The sequence below is a fragment of the Hordeum vulgare genome, chromosome 5H (assembly GCF_904849725.1).
Source record: "Hordeum vulgare subsp. vulgare chromosome 5H, MorexV3_pseudomolecules_assembly, whole genome shotgun sequence".
Lineage (NCBI taxonomy): Eukaryota > Viridiplantae > Streptophyta > Magnoliopsida > Poales > Poaceae > Hordeum > Hordeum vulgare.
This window is the reverse complement of record NC_058522.1, coordinates 257,753,830-257,776,075: the sequence shown is the minus strand read 5'-3', so window position 1 is coordinate 257,776,075 and position 22,246 is coordinate 257,753,830.

Sequence of the window (22,246 nt, the reverse complement as noted above, 5' to 3'; positions counted from 1 at the left end):
ATCGATCAAGACGACGACAAACTTATCCAGGTATTCCATGAAGACATTGTTCATGAGGTACGTGAAGTATGTTGGGGCATTGGTCAACCCAAATGACATGACAGTGCACTCGTATAGGCCGTACCGGGACATGAATGTTGTCTTAGGTATGTCTTCGGGTCAGATCTTTACTTGGTAATATCTAGATCTGAGATCGATCTTGGAAAATACCTTGGCACCATTCAACTGGTCCAATAGGTCTTCTGTCTTGGGGAGTGGGTACTTGTTCTTGATCATGGCTGCATTGAGATAATGGTAACCGTCGCAGAGTCTCATAGTCCCATCCTTCTTAGACACCAACAAAACAGGTGATCCCCAAGGCCATGCGCTCGGACGGATGAATCCCTTTCTGAGTTGCTCATCCAACTACTTCTTCAACCATGCTAGCTCTTCAGATCCCATCATATAAGGCTTCTTGTAGATGGGCCTTTATCCGGGCATGATCTCAATGATGAACTCAATGTCTCGGTCAGGAGGCATCCCTGGCAGCTCGTCAGGAAAGACGTCGGGGTACTCACGGACTACTGGCACTCGGTCCAACTCTTCTCCCAATAGGCAATTTACCTGAGGGACTTGACTGGATGTAGGCTCAAGGACATACTTGACTTCAACCCCTTGGTCGCTTGTCATGGTAATAGTCCTTTTGCCACAGTCCAAGATGCTCTGGTTCTTGGCCAACCAATCCATTCCAAGGATCACTTCCAAGCCTTGCGACTTAATAACGATGAGATCTCAAGTGAAGCTTATCCCATTAATATTGATCCGGACTCCTCTACATCCTAGGTTTGCCCTTAGCACTGCTCCAGGGGTATGTACTGCCATTTGCCCATTAAGTAGGGTAGGCTTCGAACCACATTTTTCCGCAAACTTCTGAATAACAAAAGAATGCGAAGCACCACAATGAACAATCTTGTTGCTGGGGTGGAGTTGACGAGGAGCGTACACATAATGCAGTCCGAGTCTTCCTGTGCTTCTTTTGTGGAGATGTGATTAATATGTCCCCTGTTGTGGTACTGCTGGTTGCGGGGAGCTTGGTTCCTGCCTGACGCTCCTTGACCTTGTCCTTGATTAGGCGCATTGGGGCGCGGTGCATCGGGCTTCTTATTGGGGCACTTCCAGGAATAGTGCCCTGTCTGACCACATCCAAAGCAGGTAACCTGCCCTCGGATGTTGGGCTTCAATCCATTGTTATTGTGCGGGTTGATTGCTGGCTTGGTGTTGACTTGCTGCTAGGGCTGGTAGTTCTGGCAGAATGTTGGTGCCTTGTACTGTTGTTACTCATAGTTGGGTCTTGCTGGGGTTGACTGCCATGGGCGTGGCTTCGGGTTACCGGGTCCTCCACTAGCCATCAGCTCGCGCTTACGGGTATCATGCATTGCACGACGCTTATCCTCCAACATGAGGGCCTTGTTCACTACATCGCAGAAGGTCTAGCATTCACAGACAACCAGTTGATACTGGAGGAATTGTTGCAGTCCTTCCATAAAGCATTCCACCTTCGCGGCTTCAGTGTTGACATCTTCCGGTGCAGATACTCCTCGACGGTTCCACTGTCTTGCCTCAAGGCTCGGAATTTTCGCTTCTTAATGGTCATCATTCCAGGGGGGATATGAGCAGCGCGGAATCCTTCCTCGAATATTTCCCAAGTGATAGCTTGCCCTTCTCGCATGATATGGAACCCGTCCCACCAAGCTTTGGCCATGCCTCCAAGATAGTGAGAAGCATAAAGGACTTTCTCGCGATCATCGGTGCAGTTGACCAGCGCGAGGAGGTCTTCGATGGTGCGGATCCAGTCATCGGCATCCAATGGTTCAGTTGTCTCTGTGAATATAGGAGGCGTAGTTCTCATAGACTCAGACATAGTAGAGCGACTGTTGCCATTTCCGTTTTGCGATGGATTGTTCACCAAGACTTGAGCCAATTGTTGGATGGTGGCATTTTTGACTTGACGTTCCTCTCGAAGAGCTTGGAGCAAATGAGCCACAGTCAGGCTCTTCGGAGGAGGCGGTGTTGGGGGAATATCACCTTGTTGTTGCTCGAGGTGATCTCCACCTTGAGCGTTCCCACCGGTTCCCTGCTGCTGGCCAGAGGTGGCAGAGCTGGGGTTGCCGAAGGTGCTGGTGCGTGTTGAAACCACCTTCCTGTTAGGGGAGCAGACATGTCAATATGCCGAGTTGGTCAGGGAACCTTAAGGGATGAAGTTCCTAAATAAGGGGGTTTTGGTACTGTGCTAGTGTGTGAGTTTAAACAAAGGTTTTTGGGAAATCTATTGCATTGAATTAAAACAAGTGATGTAGTCGCTTACAAGCTGCATAAGGCAGAAATGCGACTTGCATCATACATGATCACACAATACTCATGGTTCTCATGAACCGATACACGGACTCAACTATGCATGGGGAGACTCCTAATTGCCTAAGACATTCCTCTAAGCGGCGGACTGCTTGGTCTCGTATGCAGGCTCAGTGGGATCTTCGTCTTCATCCTCATTGGTACCTTCCTCCTTCAGAGGTGTGAGAGAGGAGCGGTCCATCACGACGTCTCTTTGCTGGCGAAGCGGTGAGGAGCTCTGTGTATTCTTCCACGGTCAGACGGTGACTCTGAATAGAAGTGGAGTGGAGCAGTGGTATTCCCTCTTGGAAGGCAATGGCCTACTGCCCTGTGGGTGCTCCTTCCTTATTGACCTTGCGGATCTTCATATTTTCCAGGCGAAGTAGGTACTTAACTTGGTGTAGTTCTTGGGGAAGCGTCACGGACTCCTTGATCAGAAGGGGAGTCAAGGTGTCAAAGGAGAGGCTGAAGTAGGTCTGAAACCGAGTGGCGTCCCGTCCTCCGAGGATGGGTTAAGTGTGTAGCTCCTGTCAAATCCGTCCTTAATAAAAGGCACGTGAAGAGTAGCCGTCTCATTAACCATATCGAGAAGGAGGTCGCAGGGACGCACGAGCGCCTCTCGTGCGGCTGTCTCCACTGCCAATATTAGGTTCTCCATATGTGGTCCTTCAAAGAACCAACTAGTTGGGGAGTCGTTTACCTTCACTATCACATCCACGTGATATTCTTTTGTGTCGGCGTTGACCCTGTGCTCGTGGTAGAGAAAAATGGGCGTGCGGTGTACTTGACACTTCTCGAGGCTATCTCCCAAGAGTAGGGGAAAGCCCGTCTCCAGAAGCATCTCAGGTCGGAAGGCCATCTACAAGGTTGTAGGAGAGGGTTAGAAATTTTGTGGGTGTAGAAAATCTCAAGTGCTATCGTACATGCTATCTAAGGCTTCCTACAGTCAGGATGGCTCTAATATCAACTCTGTGGGGACCCCGACTTACGAGTCGATATCGCCGAATGAACGTGCTGAGTGATCCCAGAGATCAATGCTCACAGAAAGCACAGATACTGAATATTAAGAGTCTTATATCCAACATACCAAAATGATACAAAAAATCACCAACAAGGTTAAGTTCACATACGTAGGGCCTATAAGGCCAAATCACATCGATACATCTACTAGCGGAAATCTTGGGGCTAAGAGGGTGCCCGTGCCATCAGCCTACACCGACAGGCATTCTGACTGGGAAACGTCCTAGTTCGCAAGTCCGTCTCCCATGACATATTTTTCTCCGAACTCCGGTCCTTCCATGTCCGGTCAATAACATAACCAGTGGCAAGCCAGTGAGTACTTTGAATGTACTCACAAACAGCCCATGATATGGATAATGCAGTATGTAGGATGACAAGTGATATGCAGTTTTGGTGGATAGCAACTTGGTTGTAAATAAACATGTTCATAGATGGATATGCAACATAAGCTAGATGGTATTTATAAGAACAAGTTATAGAAATCAACATATCTCCTAGGGGTGGAACACTTCGGGTTCACCCGATATGCGAAGTCACCAAAGTTGGTCATATCAACACTTTCATATAACTCCTTGAACACACACACACTTGGTTTATGCGGAAACAACTAGACATACTTTAAGTAGGATTACCCAACTATCCTTGACCATGGACACAGCTATTCGAATAGTTTTACACTTTGCAAAGGTTGTACGCTGTACCCACGAGATTCAGGAAACTTCCGTGTCATCCACGACTCGCGGTATACAACATACTCGAGGTAAATACCCGATCAATGCTTTTCCCCTGACGATACTAGACAAAGAGTTCCACTCGATTAGTACCCATCCCACATGATGTACATCTTACGAGCACCAACTCTGGACAATATCATCTATGTGGGGACCAACAGTGTGCCCGGAACACGTAAAAACGGCATAGTCGCCCAACCAGGCACGGCCCCGTCACGAGAGTGACCACACATCACTACCGCCAAGAGTAATGTGGCTATTTGCTAGCACCGACCAAAGAAAAAACAAAGCCATGTCCCACAAAGGGGTAACATGGTCGCACATGTAAGGTTGGGATGGTTGACACATCAGAAATCTAATCCCATTTCCCAAACCACTCACACCAAAATACACCCGGTGCACCACTTCTTCACAAGTGGCCACCTAACTCATCATCACCCTCGGGCATTAGTGGCACCCGACGGGGTTTTCATAAAACTTTTGATATATACCATCATCATGCTCATGCTTCTACTATGCTTAGTTCTACTTAGTTCGTAAAACCTTTCATAAAATCTTTGATATATACCATCATCATGCTCATAAAACCTTTGATATATACCATAAGCGTGAACCTCATAGGTGGTAGGATCATGCTCAAAATGCAAGTGCTCCGGAGGAGCCATCGGTAACATCATATCGATGATTTACCGAATACTCATAATCATATGCAACGGGAATAATTGCTCGACTAGCATGCAACATAATATTTGCTCAAACATGGTCAAAGGGCTCCTTGCCTTGGTCAGTTAAGTATCCGGGGTCTTTGGGGTCTTCGAGTCCAACTCCTTCGTCAAACGTGGTATCTATCGTCGAAGTAAATAATAAAATAAAAAGTAGCTCACTCAAAAACAGAGCACAAGCTAACTTTAAAAATGTTGCCATATTCTGATAAATCTACATTACTATTTTGAAAACATTTTCCTCTGGTTTTGGTCAAAAGATTATTTTGAAAAATCATTTTAACAGTAGCTAAAGTATTCAAAATAGCCTTTTTAATTATTATTATACCGAAAAGTTTTCTTAAAAATTTGTGTAATGGCTCTATTAAATTCTACTCATTTTTAGAAGAGTCGTGGTGGAAAAATGATTAAATTATATTGGATAACAAATTCTACGAAAATATTTTAGAACTGGATTAAGCAAAAAAGAAAAAGGGATTTAGCTCAGGCCTGGCTCGGCCTGTGGCTTGGGCCGGCCTAGCTAGCCAGCCAACCAGCTAGCCCAGGTGCGCGCGCCGCCAGGTTCAAACCTGACGCGCGGGCCCCTGCGGTCAGCGACAGAGAGGGGAGAGGGGGAGAGAGAAGAGCCACCGACAGGTGGGAAACACTTGTCGGAGGCGTCTTCTACCTCTGGACAGAGAGGAGGGGAGGCACGCCGGCGGTGATACCGACGTCCTCGAGCCCAACTAATGGCAGGAATGGAACCATCACATCGTCGCCTACCTGCTGGTGGTCGAGGGGACGACGGGGAGGCCCTAGTTCACCGGCGACGAGGTGGCTACGGCGGAGCCGAGTCGGAAGATGACTGCAATGGGTGCTACGAGCAGGGATTAGCTCGGGGGAGTGGGGGAATCGCTATGGTCAGGGAGGAGAAGAAAGGAGCATCAGAGCTGGCCTGTAGCCTGAGATCGACGGAGCTCCGAAGCGGCGGGGCCTCGGTCGATCTCGAGCACGGGAGCTCGCTGTTTTCGAATGGAGTGGCTAGGGGTTCAATATAGGCAATGGAGGAGTGGGATTAGGGTGCTGGAGTGAGGGGGAGGCCTATTTATAGGCCCTCGACGGTGCACCGAGCAGGAAGCGCCGGTGGTTTCACCGTGGCGAGCAGGAGGGGCAGAGAGAGCTCAGGGTCGAAATCACGGTATTGCGGACGTGGTTTAGGACCCATGTGACTCACTTAGAGGGAGAGAGAGCGAGGAGGATCATGCACGCGTGGCCGCGGTCTTCTGGCCGAATCTACCGCGCGCGGGCATGCGTTGCTCCGGTCAACAGAGTGAGGGATGAGGGTCCCTGAGGCTGCCCCAATGTAGAAGGGTTGTCGAGGATGCAAATGGGCAACGGGGGAGGCTTGAACCGGCCGGGGCTAGCCACCTTTGCTTCGGGTGCGCCATGTAGCGTGGCCAGAGCGGAGTTTTCGCATGCCACGGCATGCTGGCGCGCTCTGGGCAACTTGGGCGTGTCTGGTGCCTCCTGGGGCTGGCTTGGAAGATCCTTAGATGTTTGAGAGCCGAGGGAGGCCCTACTGGTCAAGCGAAGTGATTAAAGAGGTGATACCAGACTTGAACGAAAATTAGAATGGGGTTTTTAGCTCTTCTGCTTGGATTCAAGGTGGGAACACTCACCTGCAACTGGGGAGTGGTGCTGGCTGTTTGGTCTATGAGTTTGGAGGAAAGTGTATGGGTGTGGGGTGAGGTAGGAGATGTTTTACTAATCTGGCAGAAGATGTTCCATAGGTATTTGGGGTAGCTACACTTCACCACTAGTCACGAAAGTTAACAGGATTAGGTGTGATGCAGAAATAGGATGTTGCACCAAACTTGAGCTTCATTGGACAAGTTTGGCAATGCAAACTTGAAATCACACCAAATGGGCAGATCTATCCCTTCCAAAGAGAATGTGGGTAGATCACCCCTGCAAATCCCATTTTTGGCACAGACTCCTCATTTGAGGTGTTGACCACTCCTGCAAAGTTTCAAGCCATTTGGATAAACTTTGCTATGTAGAGTTGCTTCAACGAGATTCTTGTCACAAAGGGTTTTAGGATTATTTAGTGAACCAAACCACCATGGAATGCGGTGAAACTTGGTGTGGCCACCAAATATAGCTTGGGAAGGTTGCTGGAATTTTCTTTGGAAATATTTCAAAAGGTCAAAACAAAGAGAGTTGGTTTTCAATGGTTTTCTCAAATATTTTGAATACAAATAGGGGTTGAAAATCTTATCTATGGAAAATATATATCCTGTGAGTATCTCCAATTTTTCTCAGATTTTTCTAAGGCAGAAAAGTAATTTTTCATATAGAAATTTCACTTCTAGCCTCAGAATTGGACATGCATATAAAATAGGAAAATAATTTAAAAAATAATTATTTTATGATATTAGAGAGTTAAAATAGTTCTAAAACCACATTACCATCTTTGGGTAAAGGCACTCCCTTGTCATCACGGACTTGTAGTGCAACCCAAACCAAGGTTTTAAAATAGTCAAAATAAGAAAAAGAATCTTTGGGAATAATCATGTTATAAAAATATGGTTTTTGAATCCACTCATTCAATCATACAAACACACAATGACAATCCTGGCACTCACAGCATTGGTTTTTGAATCTTTTCTAATAAACTCTTATTTTGAAACTACAGTTGAAGTGAGGTGAAAACAGGGTGTGACATGCCAACTATATAAAGTTGGGAAAACCAATATAATATAAAAGGAATACTAATGAAAGGATAAAAGTCTTACAATACCCTCCTATTGTGTCTCGTAATGAATCAGGTTGCAAGGAGGAGCTTCCCATCAAACAAATCTCTTTAATAAGAAGCTTGAAAAGTTACTTAAAACCACAAAAAATGTGGTGAAGATGAAGAAAATAAGGAAAATTAGAGGTTAAAAGGTATCTCTACCAAATAATGTTGCTCCTATAATCGTTGAGAATGAATCCAAAACTAGTGTGGACGATGATACACTTGATTATTATTTTGCCATGCCTACTACTTGTTGTGATGAGGATGACTAGGAATATAATGGTACTCCTTATAATATTGAAATTATTTTTTGGCACCAACTTGGAAAATTATGATGATAATAACTGCTACACTATTGGTGCTATTCATACTGCTGATGATTATGCTGACGATATGCAAACCCACAAGCTTGGGGATGCTATGTTTGATGAAAATGACATGTTTGAAAATTTATTTTCTGAAAATAATGTTTATCCCAAGCTTGGGGATGCAATTTTATATGAAGTTGATCTTTTTAGTTCCCCTACTTTAAATTATCAAATTTGTTACGATGATTGCATGCCTCATATTTATGATGATTGCAATTTTTATGAAAGTGGGTATGGAAGAGTGTCAAATTTAGCTGACTATTATCCCAATATTTTGGAGGTTTGGATTCATATTATAATGGTGAGCGTGGATCTAGAGAGGTCATGACTTTATTTAGTAATGATTCCACTATATTGCAAGAGGTTTCAATTGATTATGATGAGAACCAAGTCACTAATTATGATGATTACTGTGCTAATACTTGTATTATAAAAACTAATAATGATTATTTTTATAGAACTTATCACAATTATAAATACCCTTTTTCTGAACATTATTATTTTAATGTGGAAACAATTTATAGCATTCATGTCTCCTATGACGCTCCCACTACTATGAATGACAAGAATTTTGCTTGTGTGGGTAGTAATAAAAGTTCTATGCTTGTGCATCATGAAAAGAATACTTTATGTGATTGTTATATTGTTGAATTCCTTCATGATGCTACTAAAACTTATTGTGAGATAGGAACATATGCTTTTATGAATACCAATAATATCAAGTTTCCTCACTATGTGTTCAAAATTTTGGAGATGTACTTATTTTGGCTTCCTATGCTAGTTGATTCTTACTACAATACATTATTTGCTCGCAAAATCGCTATTAATAGGAAGTGGGTTAGACATAAATGTGCTTGACATGAGATTCATGATTCTCCCTTGCATGTTTCAATTAGTACTTTTTATGTGAGCATCATTGCAATCATCATGCCTAGCTAAAAGGTATTAAAGAAAAAACACTTGTTGAGAGACAACCCAATACTTCTACCTACCGTTTTTGGGTGTTCACCTAATTAATATACCGTCGGGACCCCGATCCTAAATCATAAGAACCCAGCCTGTAACACATCACATCACTTTGCGGCCTCACGCACGGTAAACTCCATGGCTGCCACCTTACCTTGTCCCGGACCGTTAGCATATTTTGGCTCACGTATATGAATGTGTCGCTAGCGTTCAAATGACAAAGAACCTGGGTCGACATGACTAGTTATAAACCCAAGTGGTACATCCGTAGAGGGACATGCATACATAACCCACCAAAGCAGGTGTCGGTCATCAGCATGTGTAGACAAGTCGTAGCAAGCTACAAGTACTCCATTACACCGTGTGAAATTTCCCTGAAGGGACAGACACAACAGCAAAGAAGGATACCTGTCGGTCAATCAATGTGTCCGGAGCAGTACCAAGCTACCACGGCTCAGTGGATTCATAAAGAGGCATTTCCCCATAAAGAGTACTACTAAAGGCACACAACTAGGTGTCGAATCCCACGCATATAATGCATTTCATAACATACACACAATATGCACGATATGTGTAGATACAACATGGCATCGCAACATAACTCTATGACTCAAGCTTTTATTAAAGACTCATAAGAGTCAACATAGTATGATATTACAAACAGGGGTCTCGTGACCCGACAATCAATTCATACAAACATCAAGCGGAAGCATAACATCTCTTGGTATAGATATCTACTAAAAGTGGCTGGAGGAGCGTGAAAAGCTACAACGACCCTATCAAAGGTACCAGACCTCTGTCTGGGATTCCCAAGCTATTCCGGTCAACATCGAACACATCACGTAGAAACCTTTAATGAGATTAAGGTCTCCTCTACAAAAACATAAATTAAGCAACCGTGAGTACAAAGGTACTCAGCAAGACTTACATCAGAACTATCTACAAATACATCAGTATCAATGAAGGGGTTGTGGAGTTTAATTCCAGCAAGCCAACTTTGACTCTTGGCTAACGTGTACTACGACTACAAGTACTTTCTTTGATGTGGGATAGCGCACACGAGTCCACATATTCACCAATCAATACACCACTATGGATCCACTCTCGTCTCCCTACGAGAAGGACATACATAGCACTCACACTTATCTTGCATATTTTAGAGTATCCATTTCAAGTTGTCTATTTACCACGTAATGTTTCCAAGTAGTCCATATCCGAGTACGCGGCTATTCGAACAGATTAATTGACCCTGCAGGGGTATACTTCTTTACACATGCTCTCACCACTTATCACCATATGCACGTCATGCATCTCGGAAACCTTCAAGCGGAAGCACTGGCGTGGGTGTCGGCCACGACCGTTAACCACACAAGACCCTAGTCCAGGTTTATCGCCTATTTGAGACAGAACCTGCAAGGATGTCCGGCCGAGGTTTCCTCAACGGCCCCAAACGATGTGCGCAGGGTTCCCAAGCCCACCATCCATGTGTCACTTGGTACATCGTGCCATTGTGTATCTATCGTACTAAAGCCTACCCCGTCGGGTAGAGCTAAACACTGCCGCCTACACTTTTCCTACAAACACCAGAAACTAGTTGCAACTCCTCGACACAGATCTAGGCGATTAATAAGCCGAGCGGGGTCATATTTCAGGGCCCAGCATGTGGTAGTATCTTGTCTTGGATAACATACACATAACTTAGTTCTTAAGGACGGTCTCAATGAGACAACCCACCATGTACTCCTACATGGCCTTTCATCACTAACTTTACCAAATCGGATTCACATCTTTACTCTCACACTGTAGGACATGAACACAACCATTCTGATTTATCGTCCAGATGGATCAGACCCGACACAACTCTAAGCATAGCAGGCATAGTAAGCAAGCATGGATGAGTAAGAACGACAAGGCTCAAGCAGTTGTTACTCATGCTAAGTGGTTTCAACTCTTTACTGTGGCAAAATCGGGTCATGCAGAGGAATGGGTTCAACTACCGGAAACAATACCAGTTGAATCGATGTTGTCCTAATGCAGTAAAAGAGAGCAGGAGCGAAAGAGTGGGTCTATATCAACATGCTCAAGGGGGTTTGCCTGCTTGAAAGTTCTGAGTATAGCAATGAGTCTTCATCGATGTCAACGATCACATCGTCAGAACCATTGTCTATCGAGGGGGAATAGTACCGGATGTCGTGGATATAAGCCTGACAGTAGATGTGTAGGGTACGAAAGTAGACGGCAGAGTCCTAGCTATGGCAAGGTTGTATGAGTTCATGCCCCTCTGCGGTGGAGGTAACAGCCCTACGTATAAGTGCTCTTGGAGCTTTAGTGTCGAGTGGAATATGAATCTTACAGAATGCGAACCCTTGTGCCAGAGTGGAGGGGTGGCTTATATAGAGTGCGCTGCCCCTCATAAGTGTTCAGCCTTCAAGGGTGCAATAAGTGAGATTTAATGCATACGTTACAGGTAACATATGCCATAAATGACATTAACTACAGTAGTCTAACGTTTGACCGTTAGCCTCGCTGGAGTGGCTTCTGATCTTCTTTGTCGACTGGCTTCTGGTCTTCACCGAGTGGAATCCAGTCGTCGAGCATTAGGTAATCTTCCGAGTGGTTCTTTACCGAGTGAATCAGATGTTGTCTTAATCCAGTCGGTAAGTATCTTGTGATCCTTAAGCTAATAATGAGGTGCCCTTGGGTACGACTTATAGGTCAGGCCTATGACCCTACCCTGGGGCTATAACCCCATCATTAGCCCCCGAATGGATCAAGGTTCGAGTGGTGAAGCTGTAATAGTAAATCCTCATATGACAAATTGAATTTGAATGCTCTTCGAAGTTTTGTCGAATTGGATGCCGATTGCAATCTGCGTTAAACGCCTTGATCAATTCTGCTCGGCATAAAATATCCGAGTGGATTCGAAGATCTGAGTGAGCAAACAAAATGGCGCGTCTAACACGATCTTTTGATGTGACCAATCGCCCTGTCAGTTCCGGATATTCTGGGATTTGAAAATTTCGGTTGCCGCACATTACGCGGTGGTGACGTCATCGCCATGAAGTGGATCCCATCGCCTCGATTCTTGCGCCTCAATCTCCTCCACATATCTTGTGGCGGCTCGCGAAGAGATAGGCCAAGGGTCCACTTAGCAGAGACTCGGTCGGTTGGTTATAAATGTCTTCAGCGCTAGGCTTTATAACGACATCGTCTTCTTCCTCTCTTTGTTCTTCCTCGTCCTTATCCACTAGCGCACACCGAAGCACTGATCTCGCTGCTGCCACTATGACGAAAGGGCAGACCGGCAAGCTGGAGAAGGCAAAGAAGAAGGGAGCCGCCAAGTCGAAGAAGCAAGCTCTGTCGTTGGGCTGGATCCAGGGGGATTTCCTTCCCTCCACTATGCGGAAGGAGGATCTCCTCGACCTCGTCGAGCACGGCATGCTGGTGGACAAATCTTGGTGCCTTCCTGGGGATGAGGCTGAGCCTGAGCCGCGGGAGGGAGAGCGGGTCCTCCTCCCGACTCATGTAGAATGGTGATTCTCTCTGCCAGCCCATCCTTTCATTAAGGGTTTTCTGAACTTATTTGGGGTGCAGTTGCATCACTTTCCGCCCAATGCTATTGACCACCTTTCTTGTTTTATCACCTTGCGTGAATGTTTCTTGGGGTGTCCTCCTCACTGGTGACTCTTCAAATCCATCTTCACCGTGCGATCTCAGTCCTTCAGAAAAGAACCAAAAGTAGCTATCCTACCATCTCAATCCTCGCGAAGAAAGTTAATCCGACTGATGACAAGACTAATGTCATCTAGTTGTGTGGGGGTTTAGGGCTTCAAAAAAGAACCAAAAGTAGCTATCCTACCATGACCTTTCCCGAGTCGGTTCGCAATTGGCAATCTACTTGGTTCTACTGTAATGATGTAGCTTGCCCGAACATGTCGAGTGGACTCCCTCCCTTTACTCTAGAGTGACCGAGTGCTCCGAGGACATTAACATTGACGAAGGAGGAGAGAACTCAGGTTGATCCCTTGGTCAAAGCGCTGATTGGACTAGTCCGCAACGGAGTGATAGGAATGTACCTATTAGAGACCTTCCTGGGTAGACGCATCCATCCTCTCTAGGCTCGGGACCACACCATGTGGCATTACACTGGTCCTGAAAACTCCACTCGGTCTCATCCCGAGGAAGTGAGTGAAGACATTGTAGCAAAGTGGATCCGCGGAATAGCTCGTCCTTGCGATAATCCAATGAGGGCGAAAAGCGTCCTGCCCTTCTCAGCTGACAATCCGCCGTCCAACAACGTTAGCTCTGCTGTGTTAAACATTGTTGCGTTCGAACCGAGTGCTTGTGATTTCCTTGTCGAACGAGTTTGTGGATTGTATCTCGCAGGAGTTTACAAACCTACATTCCCCGGTCCCGAATGGCAACTTGCTCGACCTTGACGAGGGGAGCATGGAGGACAGTGCGGAGAGTGAGGACTACGTCGACGACAGCGAAGATCTCATGGAAGTCGACACCGCGAACGTAGCCACCTCACAACTAGGTATGAAGTTGATTTCTCATTTTGTGTCACTCTTCCGCATGTATGTTTCCTGACTGTAACTTCTGATGTTTTTGTCTGCCAGCCGTGCCTGCTGCGAGAGAAGTCATCCAGCTGGACGACGACGATCAAAGGCAACCAGCTGCTATGGTGGAACCCGTTGTGTCCGAGGTGCGTGTGGCGACAATTGCTATTGTGAGTGCTCCACCTGTTAGTTCAGTCTTTGTCACCACGACTCCGACTGGATTGTAGTCGAGTGCTCCGGTTGTTTCTTCTGCGACTTCAGGATTGATGTCTCTCGCGACCGTGTAAGTAACGCGTCGTGTCCCTTAAGATCAGACTGGTTCCGCCAAGGAAGCTATGATCTAGGCAGGACTGATGACGCAACAAGCAAGAGTAGCTTATGACGCCATCGTCTCTGTGTACAACAACATCGTGGTGCTGCAAGAAAACGTCCGAGTAAGTTCGACCGTAAGTTTGAATTCCGACCCGCACCCACTAGGGGTTGCTTTTTTATAGAATTGTCTTTGTTTCATTTGCGTTCCACTAGGGTCACTCCGAGTGAAGCCAATGGGTGTATTCCGTGAGACCGCCGTCGAGTGCTTGCACTGGCAGTGGTCTTAATCAGTAGAGATTTTTTTGCCGTTCAAAAATAACCAGAGCTGATCTAGTTGAGTTCAGAATCCAGTGGGGGCACGCTAAGTTCACCCAGTGGGTGTAGTCCCCGAGACTATTATTAGTCGGGAGTGAGTGATAATAGTCTGAAGTACTTGAGTGTATTTGACTCGACGGGGCAGACCTTGTCGAGTGTTAAACCAGTGGGGTCACGCTGAGTGAACCCACTGGGTGTAGTCCCCGAGACTACTGTTGAATGCTTGCATCATCATGAGTCTGGATTTGAATGCTTGCATTATTGGTCGAATGACTTGTATTTCTCCACTCGGAAGTAGAAGAATACGCATGTCGAGTGAAAGTGATTTTTCCACTCGGATGTTTTTTGTAGAAAGCTTGCGAGATTGGGTCGTAGTACGCCCACGTGGAATCTGAGAGGAACAAGGTGAAGCTGGAGTGTGATGCCATGAAAAAGTTAATGGAAGACAAGGATGTGGTCCTTGCCGATCTGAAGAAGAAATCCGAAGCTGATGTATTGAAGCTTGCGGACATTGAGAAGTTGAAGGAAGAAAATGAATAGATGAAGACCGAAAGACACGAATGGGCGAAGAAACTCCAGTCCATTTCGAAAGGAGGAAATGCCTTAGAAATTTTTGTAAGAGACTTCCTTGCAAAGATGCTCGAGTCTCTCATTGGTATGTTCCCTTTACCGAGTGAGTCTTTGCATTTTTTGTCGACTGACATGCAGCTGATATTTCGTTGGTCTTCTGCTGCAGAATTCTGTCGTGATTTCGAGAAAGAGACATTCGAGGTGAAGCCATACTTGGATCCCATCAAGTTTCCTGTTCTCGATGACCTGGTCGTGGATATGTATCGCCTCAACTGCCGTATCGTTAAAGTCCAAGGATACTTCACTCGTCTGCGAGCTGCTGTGGGAAGAATCGACAAAGAGCTATGGCCTGAAGACACGTTTCTCGTCGGTTTAGATGTTGTGATGGAGCGCCTGGGTCGTGTCCCTGAGAGAATCCAAGCATGGAAGAAATCAGCTGCTCATTGTGGGGCTGATTTGGCTCTGTCTCTCGTCAAGGTCCACTGCAAGGAGACTCGGGAGGAGAAGAAGCTTCGTTTTGAAGACTTCATGGAGACCTTCATTGTTGCTGCTACTCGCATCGCTGATGTCATCGACCTTGATAGCTTTGTGGAGCCACCAATCTAGGTGACCCGTGAGGGAGTTGATCACTCGTGAGAAAAACAGTTATTTGCCTCGGTATGCCGAGTGGTTCTTGTAAACGCTTAAAGCTTCGTTCGGGTAATAAGCCGAGTACTTTTGTCCTGTGCGGATAACCTTGATATGCCCCGGGTATTATTTATCTGCTCACTTTGACTGAATTTGATTTTATCTTTGTCAGATGAACTTTTTTTTGGAGGCGGTGCTGTGGGCATACACAAAGTCTTGTCACCCAAGCGAATCTTGATTCAAAGTTGGGCAGGGATTTTGTCACTTACGCGAATCTGGTTCGTGTCGAAGCCTCCGAGTGGAAGGGTAGCTTTTCACTCGGAAAAGTTTTTTAACTTAGGTGAACCTGGTTCGCGGCTAAGCCTCCGAATGAGAGGGTAACTCTTCACTCGGAGAAGTTTTTTAACTTAGGCGAATCTGGTTCGCGGCTAAGTCTCCGAGTGAGAGGGTAGTTCTTCACTCAGAGAAGTTTTTTAACTTAGGCGAATCTCGTTCGCGGCTAAGCCCCCGAGTGAGAACATATCTCTTCACTCGAAGAATTTTCCTAACTTAGGCGGATCTAGTTCGCGGCGAAACCCCTGAGTGAAAGGGTAGCTCTTCACTCGGAGAAGTTTTTTAACTTAGGCGAATCTGGTTCGCGGCTAAGCCCCCGAGTGAGAGGGTAGCTCTTCATTCGGAGAAGTTTTTTAACTTAGGGGAATCTGGTTGGCGGCTAAGCCCCAGAGTGAGAGGGTAGCTCTTCAGTCGGAGAAGTTTTTTAACTTAGGCGAATCTGGTTCACGACTAAGCCCCCGAGTGAGAGGGTAGCTCTTCACTCGGAGAAGATTTTTAACTTAGGCGAATCTGGTTCGCGGCTAAGCCCCCGAGTGAGAGGATAGTTGTTCACTCGGAGAAGTTTTTCAACGTAGGCGAATCTGGTTCACGGCTAAGCCCCCGAGTGAGAGGGTAGTTCTTCACTCGGAGAAGTTTTTTAACTTAGGCGAATCTGGTTCGTGGCTAGGCCCCCGAGTGAGAGGGTAGCTCTTTACTCGGAGAAGTTTTTTAACTTAGGCGGATCTGGTTCGCGGCTAAGCCCCCGAGTGAAAGGGTCGCTCTTCACTCGGAGAAGTTTTTTAACTTAGGTGAATCTGGTTCCTGGCTAAGCCCCCGAGTGAGAGGATAGCTCTTCAATCGGAGAAGTTTTTTAACTTAGGAGAATCTGGTTCGCGGCTAAGCCCGCGAGTGAGAGGGTAGCTCTTCACTCGGAGAAGTTTTTTAACTTAGGCGAATCTGGTTCATGGCTAAGCCCTTGAGTGAGAGGGTATTTCTTCACTCGGAGAAGTTTTTTTAACTTAGGCGAATCTGGTTCGCGGCTAAGCCCCCGAGTGAGAGGATAGCTCTTCACTCGGAGAAGTTTTTTAACTTAGGTGAATCTGGTTCACGGCTAAGCCCCCGAGTGAGAGGGTAGCTCTTCACTCGGAGAAGTTCGCTAGACCGGAGTCGACAGATATATTGTGGTAATCAAAACTTTTGGCAAGTAAATTGCTTTAGGGAATCTTGTTCGTTACATCAAAACTGTCATAAATCAGGCATAAAAATGCTTGAGTAAGTCTCCGCTCCATTCTTGCGGCTCGTTGATCCTCTTCTCCAAATTGTAGAGTATGTATGCTCCATTGTTCAGCACCTTGGAGACGATGAAGGGTCCTTCCCAGGCGGGGGCCAGCTTGTGTGGTCTCTACTGATGCACTCGGAGCACCAAATCGCATGCTTGAACGTCCGACTCCTGACGTGCCTGGAATGGAAACGTTGCAAGTCTTGCTGGTAGATCATTGACCGAATCAAAGCCATTTCACGCTCCTCCTCCAAGAGATCAACTCCATCCTGTCGGGCTTGTTCAGCTTCGGCTTCTCAGAAGAACTCTACTCTAGGGGAATTGTGAAGCAAATCACTCGGAAGGACAGCTTTTGCACCATACACAAGAAAGAATGGAGACCACCCAGTCGACCTGTTCGGGGTGGTTCTGAGCCCCCAGAGCATAGAAGGCAACTTGGTGACTGAAGCACCTGTAGCGTGTCCAATCTCTCTCATGAGACGAGGTTTTAACCCCTGAAGTATGAGTCAATTCGCTCGTTCATCCTGGCCATTTGTTTGAGGATGAGCAACAGATGAGTAATCCACTCGGGTTCCATGGTTGGAGCGAAAACTCTTGAATTCATCCGAGTCAAAGTTTGATCCATTGTCAGTGATGATGATGTGTGGGACTCCAAATCTGACAGTGATTTATCTCATGAATTTCATTGCAGTGCGAGCATCTAGCTTTTTGATTGGCTTGCCTTCTATCCACTTAGTGAATTTGTCGACTGCAACTAGCAAATGAGTAAATCCGCGTTGCCCTGTACGAAAGGGTCCAACCATGTCCAAGCCCCACACGGAAAAACGCCATAAGACGGGGATTCTCTTCAGAGCAGATGACGGCTTTTGCGATTTGTTGGAGTAGAATTCACATCCTTCACAATGGTCCACAAGCTCTTTGGCAATTTCACTTGGACGTGGCCTGAAGAATCCAGCTCGGAATGCTTTAGCAACAATGGCTTTGGAGGATGCATGGTGACCACAGATTCTCGAATGAATTTTTTCCAAAATCAGTCGGCCTTCCTCACGGGAGATGCGCAGTTGAGCTACGCGAGACACACTTTCCTTATAGAGCTGATCTCCCATGACTGTGAAATCTTTTGATCTGCGAACAATCTGTCTAGCTTCATCTTCGTCTTCGGGTAGTTCTTGCCTCAGGATATATGCAACATACGACACTATCCAATCGGGCGTGACTACCCGAATCTCCATGATCAGGTCGACAACTGTCGGGATTTCAACTTCAGTCGGATCAACTACACTTGTAGTTGAAGAGGTTCTTCAGTGAATGGATCTTCTTAGACTGAAGGGGTATGTATGTGCTCCAGACAAACATCACTAGGCACAATTTTCCGAGTGGATCCGCTTTTTGCCAACTCATCAACAGCTTGATTCTTCTGTCGAGGTATGTGATGAAGTTCCAAACATTCAAACCTTTTCTCAAGTTTTGTTACTGCGTTGCAGTATCCAGTCATGGTAGGGTTTCTCACATCTCACTCTTTCATTAATTGATTAACCACTAAATCTGAGTCACCGTATACCATCAAGCGACGGACGACGCCGAGTGAAATGTCCATACGCAACCCATAAAGGAGAGCTTCATACTCTGCTTCATTGTTAGAGGAATCAAAGTGAATCTGCAATACATAATTGAGCTTATCTCCTTTCGGAGATATAAGAACTACGCCTGCACCAGAACCACTGAGCATCTTCGAGACGTTAAAGAACATAGTCCAATGTGCTGAGTGAGTTCGAGCTGGTTGCTGTTGTTCCACCTATTCGGCCATGAAATCCGCCAAAGCTTGAGATTGGATGGCTTTCTTGGCTTCAAACTTTATGTCACAATATAATAGCTCCATTGCCAATTTTTCCACTCGGCCCGATGCATCCCGATTGTGAAGTATTTCTGACAATGGGGCAACACTGACCACAAACACCGAGTGATCTTGAAAATAATGAGCTACCTTCTTCGCAATCATATAAATCCCATAAAGGAGCTTCTGATAGTGGGGATATCTCTGCTTGGAAGGAGCCAATACATCAGAAACATAATATACTGGGCGCTTAATCTTGTAAGCCTTGCCTTCCTCCTCTCGCTCTACTGTCAGGAATGTGCTGACAACTTGATTTGTCACTGCTATGTATAAGAGGAGTGGCTCTTTGTTGTACGGAGAAGCAAGAACCGGCTGGGTGGATAGAAGAGTCTTTGACTCGACGAATGAAGCTTCTGCTTCGGGAGTCCACTGGAAGGTATCTAACTTCTTCATGAGTCAAGACAATGGTAAAGCTTTCTCTCCGTGTCGAGATATAAATCTGCTTATTGCTACGAAACATCCTGTAAGCTTCTGGACGTCGCGCACTCGCACATGGCTTTTCATTTGGACGATTTCCCTGATCTTTTCGGGGTTAACATCGATTCCTTGTTCGGAAACGAAAAACTGAGTAACTTGCCACTCGGGACTCCGAATGTGCACTTGGCTGGGTTGAGCTTGATGTCGTACCTTCGAAGGTTGGCGAACATTCCAGCCAAGTTAGTCAGCAGGTCGGAACCTTTGCGTGACTTGACTACAATATCGTCCATGTATGCCTCCATGTTCTGACTGATCTGGTCGAGGAGGCATTTCTGAATCATGTGCATAAAAGTGGCTCCTGCATTTTTGAGACCGAATGGAATAGTGATGTAGCACAAGCACCCGAACGGGGTGATGAAGGTTGTTTTTATTTCATCTGGGCCATAGAGACGGATCTGGTGGTACCTAGAGTAAGCATCTAAAAAAGACAATCGATCACACCCTGCAGTAGAGTAGATAATCTGATCTATGCGGGGGAGTGGGAAGTTGTCTTTCAGGCAGACACGATTGATATGCTTGAAGTTGATGAACAATCGAAGTGACTTGTCCTTCTTAGGCACCATGATGACATTCGTGAGCCACTTGTAGTGGTAAACCTCGCGAATGAACTTGGCCTCCAGGAGCTTAGCCACTTCCACGCCGATTGCTTTCCGTTTCCGCATGGCGGACCGACGCATATGTTCTTTGACAGGTCGAGCTTTGGGTCGACTCTCAGTTGGTGCTCAACCAGTTCGCTGGGTACACCAGGCATGTCAGCGGGCTTCCATGCGAAGATGTCCCAGTTCTCAAGGAGGAACTGGATGAGCTCGGCTTCCTATTTGGGATCAAGGGTTGTTGAGATGTTGGTTGGGGCAGACGTAAGATCCGTCCGGTGGATGTTGACCTTCTTGATTTCGCCTGCCGACTGGAATGCAGACTCGGAAGCTGGCTTCTTCGCGCGCATCATTTCGGCGGGGTCTCCTATCTATCGGTACTCATCGAGCTCTCCCATTGCCATCTGCTGGTCGGCGATCTTGGAGCCCTGCTACAAACATTCTTCTGCTCTCTGTCGATCGCCAATGATGGTGATGACTCCATTCGGTCCTGGCATCTTCATCTTCAAATAAACGTAACATGGTGAGGCCATGAAACGTACATACGTTGGTTGACCAAGTATGGCATGGTAGGCACTCTGGAAGTCCACCACCTCGAACGTGAGTTTCTTCTTATAGAAGTTCTTATCAGAGCTGAAGACGACATCTAACGCGATCTGGCCGAGTGACTTGGCCTTCTTCCCTGGGATCACTCCGTGAAACTGCATATTGTTGTCGCTGAGCTTGGACATCGGAATGCCCATCCCTTTGAGAGTGTCGGCGTACATGATGTTCAAACCACTCCCTCCCTCCATCAACATCTTGTGGAGTCGAACTCCTTCTACCACCGGGTCGACAACAAGAGCCTGACGTCCTGGAGTGGGGACATGGGTCGGGTGATCTCACTAGTCGAGGGTGATGGCAGTCTGCGACCACTTGAGATACTTCGAGGCGGAAGGAGCTGCCATGTTGACCTCTCAGTTGACCACTTTCAGTCGACTCTTGCTTTCGACGTCAGCAAAGATCATCAGAGTGGCATGGACCTTTGGGAAGGGGCCTTGTTGTTCTTCGTCCTCTTTCTCTTGGTCTTTCTCACTCGACTGATTCTCTCCAAATCACTAGATCAACAGTGTGCACTGCCGAGTGGTATGTTTAGGCATGATGGTGTTGCCTTCTTCATCTATCTTCGTGTGAATCGCACACGGCTGATCAAGGACATCTGGTCCTGACTACTTCTTGAATTTATTTGGGGGGAGTTGGCTCTTCCCCTTTCCTTTGAACTTTCCCGCTCCCAGAGCTGTTGCTTTTGCCGGCGGTGTGCGCTCCACCTTCTGCTTCTGCTTTCGGTTGGAATTGGCATCTCCATCAACTATTTTTCCTTTGCCGTTGTGGAGGCGGTCTTCTTCTTCTCCATTGGCATAGCGGGTTGCTATCTCCATCATCTTGCTCATAGACATATCTCTTGTCCGACCAAACTTCAAGTACAACTCGCGGTACCTGACGCCTGCCTTGAAAGTGCAGACTGCTTGATGCTCGGTGACGTTCTCCATAGTGTGGTGAAGAGTGGTCCAGCGCTGGATATAATCGCGCAAAGACTCACTCGGCTTCTGGATACAATGTTGTGGCTCTGAGCAACCAGCAGGGCGCTTGAAGGTGCCCTCGAAGGTCTTGATGAACACTCGGGCCAAATCTACCGAGTAGTATATGCTTCATGGAGCTAGTTGATTCAGCCAGGCATGGGCCAAACCATCCAGTATCCCGGGCAAGTGCTTCATTGCGGCATTGTCATTGCCTCCACCGATCTGAACTGCCACTCGGTAATCATCTAGCCACATCTCTGGCTTGGATTCTCCAGTGAACTTGCTTATTCTGGCCGCCAACCTAAAGTTGGGGGGGAATATCAGCGGAGCGGATCGCTCGGCTGAAACACTCGGGTCTGGAGATGACCGAGCCACTTCCACTCGGACGATCACCGTCGTATCTATCACGATGGGCCCGACCTCTATCAACTCTCTTCTGAGTGAGATAGTCCCATACATCACGCCTCTGGTCGTGGTCGTTGCTGACCGATCGCCTTTCGTCGTTGCACCGCGGCGCGTACGAACCACTCCGCGGAGGAGAGCGTGAGCGATGGTGATCTTCACGATTGAACCGGGGGGGAGCGGATTCCGCCCCTGGTTTCTATACCGATCTTCTCGGTGATCTCCTCCTGTGCGATGCTGGGAGGAACCTGGGCTGTAAACCGACCGAATTGTGTCTGCTCGGACGGAATTGCTATGCAGTTTGTTGTGAGACTAAGATACAACGGAATTCCGCTGTTGTGCTGCGTGCAACAGGGCACCGATCTGCTCCACTCGTCTGCCCACAGATGAA